This window comes from Pteropus vampyrus, unplaced genomic scaffold (genome assembly GCF_000151845.1).
Source record: "Pteropus vampyrus isolate Shadow unplaced genomic scaffold, Pvam_2.0 Scaffold104, whole genome shotgun sequence".
Taxonomy (NCBI): domain Eukaryota; kingdom Metazoa; phylum Chordata; class Mammalia; order Chiroptera; family Pteropodidae; genus Pteropus; species Pteropus vampyrus.
Genome location: NW_011888885.1, coordinates 5,600,722 through 5,608,575, shown reverse-complemented (window position 1 = coordinate 5,608,575; position 7,854 = coordinate 5,600,722). Strand labels below are relative to the sequence as shown.

At 53.9% G+C, this 7,854-nt stretch overlaps 1 pseudogene; it reads left to right on the top strand.

The window, feature by feature from the left end:
- Positions 1-7,193: 7,193 nt before the first annotated feature.
- Positions 7,194-7,312, top strand: LOC111742953 (annotated as a pseudogene).
- Positions 7,313-7,854: the final 542 nt, after the last annotated feature.

Here is a 7,854-nt window from a genome sequence, read left to right as displayed (position 1 = left end):
GTGACTGACTAGGTGGCTCAGACCTCTGGCCAGTCCTGAGCAGATGGGTGGAGGAGGGCGGGGTGCTGGGGCAGGGTGGGGTGGGGACTGGGAGGTCCAGGTGGGCCTGAACAGAGGGTGGCCCTTCCTGTGTCTCCCCTCACCCTGCTGGCCTCCCTCCTTTCTCTTTGATGCTTCTCACCACAGACTTCAAACAGGCTGCCCTCTGCTTCCACCCGCCACCAGCCCATAATTAGAGCTTCTCCGGCTGCCGATGCCCTCACTCCCTTCCCTGCTCTGGATCCAGCTCGCCTTTATCTCTACTTTTTCACCCTTTCTCTCTTTCTCTCCATCTCTCTCTTCCCGCTGTTCCCGGTCCTCTGGCTCTCTGCCTCGCTCTCACGTTCTGTCTAGATCGGGGACCCGCCGCAGACTGGTCCCCGGGCCCCCCAGGCAGCGGTTTCCTTCCCCTTCTCTCCCGTTTGTCTTCTCAGTCCGACTGTGGACTTTTCTGTCTTTATTGCCATATCTTCTTTCCATCTCTATCCAGCACTGTTTCTGTCTCTCTCTTTCTCCCTTCTTTTTAATGTGATCTACACCCGCTCCTTACGTTGAAAGCTGCCCTCATTGGTGCCCTTTCTGCCCGGAACCTGGGACCAGGGCCTCCACCCCACCCCGCGGCCCCTGTCGAGATTGACCCGGGGCAGCCCATAGGCAGCCAGCTAAGCCAGCTCCAGGCTGTTGCCTCCTCCTTGGTCGGTGCCCTGTGGGCCCCGCACAGCCTCGGTGCCTCCCACTCCTTCTGGGCTGCCTTCAGGCTCTTCTAGGGTCTGGTTTTTCTGGCCAGGCTGACCTCTCACCCAGTGGGCTTCCTCTGTGACTCATGGCCAGTAGTGCCATGTCCATTCTTTTTCCCAGGAGAAACAGGGCCTTTGCCAGGAGCCTCTCCATGGCCTGATATGGGAAATAGGAGATCAAGAATCCTACAGATCCCCAACCTCCAAGGCAGTGGGGCCCAGGCTGGAGCTTGACCCCTGCTCAGGCACAGGTACCTCTACCAGTATCTGCCAGCCAGGCTTAGGGGTTTCATCCCAACCAGAAGAGACTTGAACTTCCTTCCTACTCTGAGTGCTCCTGGTACCACAGACCCAGCCTTTCTTGGAGAGACTGGCCTTGTGGGCAAGCCTTGGGCAGTGAGTGGTCTGGATGTGGATGGACCCCCTAGGGATGAGAGAGCCAGTTTGAGTACTCCCTTGATGCTACAGTTCTGACTTGACCTCCCTGGGCCTGTTCCCAAGGACGCTGTGAGGAGGGGTGATAATAGGAAATCCATGACTAATGCCCACGTTGGACACAATGTTTTCCAGCTGACAGTGCCCTTCTCGGTCACGTGGGAGCCTCATTGCCTCCATCATGGGCGTGGAATGAGATGACCACATCCCTTTTACAGATGAGGACACTGAGGCACAGGTAGTCCTAGGTGCTCTCTCCAGGGCCGCTCCTGGGGGGGAGGGGAAGCTGGATAGGCTGGGAGCTTGGGCCCCCATGTGGGTCCAAGCTCTAGACAGGGAGGGGCAGGCAGGACACGTGTTTCTGGCCATTTCTCGGTTCTAAGTAAAGATGGGTGCCCACTGGGTGGATGGGAGCTCAGGAATCAAGGGATTATAGCAGGAACCCCAATATTGGATATTTCTGGATAGGCCCCAGGCGAGGCCAGGCCTAGGGAATGCTCAAAGGACGGGGAAACACACCCTGAGCTGGCCAGATCTGGGGCCCAGGGGCCTTGGCCTGGCAGCCCAAGGATGTGTGACAGTGTGTGAGTGTGTGTATGTGCATGTGTGAAAGCGTATATACAAGCATGAGTGACTGTGGGGGATGTGCTATGTGTGGGCGTGCCTGTCAGTGTGCATGTGAGTGAGGGTTCGTGACTGTGTAGATAAGTGTGTCAGAGGGTATGGTTATGTGAGTGCACGCAGTCATGAGAGGCTGTTTCTGAATGTGAATGAGTGAGTGTGTCAGTGTGTGAGTCCTGAGTGGGTGTGTGACTGTGTATGTACGAACTGACTGAGGTCTCTGATGGGGAGAGAACGTGTGTAACGGAGAGTGAGAGCGAGAGGGAACAAAACGGGCATGCGCGTGCCCATGTGTGCCCGTGGGTGTGCCTGTGCGTGAGTGTGTGCCCATGGGCGTGCCTGTGCGTGAGTGTGTGCCCATGGGCGTGCCTGTGTGTGCGTGCGTGCGTATGCCCGGGGTTTCCTCCTCATCCTCAAGGGCAGCAGCTTCTCCTCCCTTCCTCCTCTGCCCTTCTCTCCCTTATCCTTTATCCCTCCTCTTTTTTCTTCTTTCTCCCTTCCCTGCTCAGCCACCCTTTGGGGACCAGGTGCCAGGACCACTCCCCACTTCCAGAGGCACCCTGGGGATACTCTTTCCTCCCTTTGCTGACAGGAAGGTGGTCCCCAGAGCCCAGCGGAGGTGGTTGGTTCAGGAAGGAGGGGCAGGGTGGCCTGTCTCTGAGGTCCCCTTTTCTCCCTCCCATCTCAAGGCCCAGTGTAGGAATTGTTCGGCGTCTGCATCGGAGTCCCCACTCTGTGTGGCTCTGCCAGGTCGGGGCGGCAGCTCCCGTGGCCTAGGTGCTAGCTCCAGCCTGTGCTTTGCCTTGCGGCCGGGCCTTGATGGCCTTAGCTCCTCACCTGTGAAGGCTTCTTCTCCCAGTTCTAACATCTGGCTCCCTGGTTCTCACCCTCTCCCCTACCCCAGGAACTGTGGCTGTTTTCCGAGCTCTGCCAACTTGGCAGGGCCTCCAGTCTGAGGTTCTTGGCTGGGGAGAGGCCTGGAGGAGTGAGGAAATTTTTTGCCTTTAGAAACTGGGGATTTGGGCTGAGGTTGGCATGCTCACCCCAGACAGACTTGTCCGAGCACAACTCTGCTGCAGGGAAGGACAGGTCCTCCTGCCACCTTCTCCTGGGGTGGCTGTCTGAGGGGGGCACACAAGCCTTGCTCTGGGGAGCCCCGATCTGAGGAGGGAGGAGCAGTCCTGGCCTGGAGACCCCTCAGCTTGATAGGAGAGATGAAACACACTAGAAACCCAGAGAGCTGGATTCACACAGCAAAATAAATACGCAGTTCCCAGCCAGACAGAACCATGAGATCCACAGCACTTACCAAGGTGGGGATGAAAGTAGCCATTCAATTCTTTCAATAAATGAAAGAAAAAAAGAAGACAGGAAAGAGAAAAGGAAGGAGGGATGGGGGAGGAAGAAGGGAGGACACCAGAGCTGGAGGGGACAGAGGGGACAGATGGAATTGAGCTGTGAGGCTCTAGGAAGCTTCCTGAAAGCTACTGAGATGCAAGGAACTTCACCCTGAAACTGGACACTTGAGGCCTCTGGCATTTATTTTGACCACTGGGGCCTCTCCAGGACCCTGGGGCCAAGCCCCTGTAAGAGTCCCTGCTTAGTTCTCTCTTTCTTCCTCTTTTTGTCTCAGCCTCCCACTAATATTTTGGGGAGACTCCTTCCCAGCTGCCCAGAGGACTGTAGAGAAGGGACTCTTTCCTCATCCCTCCTAGGAGAGCTCACTCAGCTCCTGAGGAGGAAGCAGGGCCCTTAGCAGTGGGAGACAGGGGGTGGGCCAGCCAGGAGCCCCCACCTTTTTAACATCTGGCTCCCTCTCTCCCCAGATCCAGAAAATCACAGCCCATCAGGCCGTCTCCTCCCTGACACCAGCACAGTCCTCAGCACAGGGAGGAGTGCAAGGCGGGGTGGATGGTAGTGGGGAGAGACACCAGGTCTCCTTGCATTCGACACCAGGCCCCAGGTGCTGGGCTAGAGGCTGCTGTGGGGGAGCTCAGGAAGATGGAACCCCTGGGGGTGTCTGGGACCTCTTAATTCCCAGGTAGCCTGCTTGGCTGCAGCCTCAAATATCAGGCTCAGAACCCTAGAGGCGAGTGGGTGGGTGGAAAGCAGGTTCCAGGCCACTCCCTCTCAGATAGTTCCACATCTGGGACTTGCTGTGCCACCCTGTGCCCTGCTCCGTGCCCTGTGCCTTGTCTTGGAATCAGATGGGGGAGCAGGGGGTGGATCCCAAAACCAGAAGTTGGTTCTCCCTATTTGTATCCCCATCTAACTGGTTCCAGCTTTAAGAAAGAGGGAAGTGGTGGGTGTGAGCGAGGAGAGCCAGTCTGGAATTAATCCTCTCGGTAGCTTGTCTGGTTCCCTCCTTGGTGGAAGATCAAGGTTTCGTAGGGCTGAGAGTGGGGCCAGCTCCCTGCCGGGTGGGTGTTGAAAGCTTCAACTGACCCAAACCGGCTTCTGTAGTGATGGCTCCAGTAGCTACATTTGCAATCGATGGACACGACACATCTCAAATAGGAACTGCTTGAGTTTGTGAGCACTTTACAGTTTTCCACATTCACATACCTGATCTCATTTTGAGCCCCTGGCAATCCTGAGGCTCATGCAGTAGTGTGGTGAAGTATCTCTCCATTTTGCAGGTGAGAACACTTGTAGTTCAGGAAGTGTGCCAGGTTCTGGGACCCCAGGCTCCTTCTTTCCCACTATGCCCTATTATTTATCACATTTGAGAAATAATTTGTTTTGGTCTTCAGAGCCAGGAAAGCCTCGGGTCCTTCGTGGGTAGGCTGTGTGTCAGGTTTAGATCAGGGGACAGGGCCATTGAGGCATGGATGAGATCATCTCAGGCTGAGTCCAGGCCTCTCCCATCCTAACACAGATGTCAGCCCCTCAGTGCTGAGGCCACAGCAGCCTCTACACTCAGGCTTCCTCTTGGGGTGGAAGAGTGGTATCTGCCCTCTCTCCACCAGGGGCAGGGCCTGGCAGCCCCAGCCAGCATCTTGTGGGGTATACCCGGGCTCTGGGGCTTACTGGGGGCTGGCGAGAGACACGGGGTCCTGGTCTGGCTCAAGCCAGGCCTGCCCCTCCATGGGTGGGTGAAAGATTGGAGTGGGAGATGGGATCTGGTGCCATTTTACCCTGGGAGCTGAGTGCCAGTGTGGCCCCCTGCTGGCAACTGGCCAGGCCATTCCAGACCACATTTTTCTCTGGACAGCCCCCTCCTCACCCTGACTCCTGGCAATAGACCCCTCCCCTCCATGCTCACCCAACAACCCAGACACCTTGACTCGCTGTCTGAGAACTCTGTTTTCTTCCTGCTCTGTATGGGCTCCTACTAATGCCAGGCACTTAGTGGGTGCTTTACTCAGGTGACTTCATCCATTCTGCCTGAGAATAGGTATCATTATTCCCCATTTCAGCAATGAGGAGCTGAGGCCCCGGAAGGAAGAGTGACTCACTCAAGGTCACACAACTGGGGAACTAGCAGAGGAGATTCAGCCTCAAGCTCCAAGCAAGATGTAGGCAGAGGGGATGCTGCAGAGGGAGCTTGGAGCTTGAGAAAGGCTTTGAATGCCTTGCTGAGGAGCCTCAGCTTGATTTTGTAGGTGAAGGGTTTTTAAACAAGAAAGTCACAGAGCAAGAGCAGAGAGCCAGACTACCTGGGTCCAGATTCTGCCCTGAACACCTAACTGTGTGACCTTGGGCAAGTTACTTAACCTCTCTGTGCCTCGTGTTAGCATCTGTAAAAGAGAATGGTAATAGTGCCTACCTCATAGACTGACTATGAGTATTAAGTTAATGAGCCTAAGGCACTTCGGGCAGAGAGCAGTATATGATACACACTAGGCACTTTATGTTTGCATTAGCACTGGTGGCTCCTGACCGGACCCCTCCCTTCTCCTTTTCTTACCACCTCCCCTACCTTCTTTGTCTGAGGAATGAGAAATGCTGCCTTGAATAAAGAACTGAGCCTGTGACCTGCTGTGGGCAGAGGCCCCCATATGTCCTACAAGCTTCCTGAAGCCCCTGTCCATCTTTTGTTATGGCTGGTAGGTGCCTGGTGGGCAGTAGGTATGTATATTTGAGTCACTTGGAGGAAGGAAGCCACAATGGAAAAGTCTGAAGTGATCTGAAATAGCCTTTCTAATGCCTGAATGTAGCCCTCAGGGCACAGAAGAGACATGAAGTGGACGGTTTCCTTGTCCAGGCTGTGAGGTGAGGAGGAGTTGGGGCCAGCTTCCAGCAGGAGCAGGAGCAGCTGGGCTGAGGAGGGAGGGGTAGGCTAGAGAGAGGCAGGGTACTAGGGAGGGGAGTGGGTGGGAGGGTTTGAAACCCACCCAGGGCAGAGCGGTTGAGGGCAGGACTGCAGGCAGAGGAGGCCTCGCAGACAGGTGGAGACAGTGCCACAACTCAGGTGAGGAGATGAAAGTGTCTGGAGAGACTCCTGCACTACCTGCCTGTCCCCTAATCCCTGCTCACTCCTCCAGGGGCTGGGACATTCTCCCTAGAGCTCCATGGCTCCGGAGCCTGCCCCCTCTCACTTCGCAGGAGCCCACCCCACCCAGCCCAGCTGGAGCTAGGAATGGGGCTGTGGGCAGCCGGCAGATAGAGCCCACTGATCAAAGGGCTGATCTCCTGGGTGACCTGGACTGGAGGGATGTCCCAGAGTCTGAGAGGTGCATGGCCATTTCTGATGGTGGGCAGGGGGCAGTGGGGATGGGGAGCAGACAAGACCTTGGCTATAGAAAAAGGGGGCAGATACTAGAATCACAGAAAAGCAGCCTGGTCCTTCCCTCTCTCCCCCTCCTCCCACTCCCACTCCCTTCTTGTCTTTCCTTTCCATTCTTTTTCTAGCACTGAGTACAGTGCAGCATGTGTAGTAGGCAATCAATAACTATTTGAATTCATAAGCAGAGCTAAAGATGTGAGTTCTGTGGTTTCTGCTAATGACCTAACGCCAGAACCCAGCTCTTTGGCAGGGATGGGGGATGGAGTTAGTGATGAGGGGATGGACGAAACAGGATGTAGGGGGAACTCCAGCTTAAGACACAGTGAGGATGAATCACTTGTCCAGGGTCTTTTCTCATCAGCTGGGACTGGGCAGAAGAGAAATCAAAAGGAATGAGGGGAAGATTGGAATTCAGCTGGAGAGGTGAATGAAAAACGTTTTCTTTTGTTTTTAAATGAATCTTCACAAATAATGAAATGTAAGTAATTGGACATAAAATTCCAACTATGTCCCTTGAATTCAGTGCCTCCCACATTTTCGCTGCGGAAACATCATCTTTTTAAGTTTTGCAGTATGGGAACTTTCAAGACAACTGATTTGATATCAACTCACTTTTTAAACATAGCTTCAGAGTCTACGGCGATGCCACCCTGAACAACCCCGATCTTGTCTGATCTCAGAAGCTAAGCAGGGTCGGGCCTGGTTAGTACTTGAATGGGAGACCACCTAGGAAGACCAGGTACTGTAGGCGTAAAAATTAAAAAAATAAGGGATTGTAAGCTGACAAGGTCCTTGCAGTCTGTGAGGTCAACCAAGGGTTGCCTCGCCTAAAAAAAAAATTAAACTTAGCTTCACCACTTACTAGCTGTGTGACTTGGCCAAGTCCCTCGACTTCTCTGTGCCTCTGCGAAATGGGGAGAATAATAGTACTTATCTCATTAGCTTATTATGAGGATTAAATGAGTCAGGATTTGTAAAGTGGCTAGAAGAATGCCTGGTGTATGTGAAGCGCTATGTAAGTGTTTGTTAAATAGAATAAGCAAATAAATACTCTGAGCAATAACATCTGTGAAATCGTGGCCTGGTGATCAGTTATATTTTTTCACGTACATTAAAATAGAGAACTATGAACTATTGCTATGCCTCAAATCATCTTCTGTACTACCAGTGGGAAATCGTCCCAGATGGGCCAACCACTGCTGTCTGTGCACCAGTCTATTTTTTGTGGTTTAATTCTGTCCTAGTCTTAGCCCATACTCTCTTCCTGTGGCTAGCACCACAGGGTCCTTATCG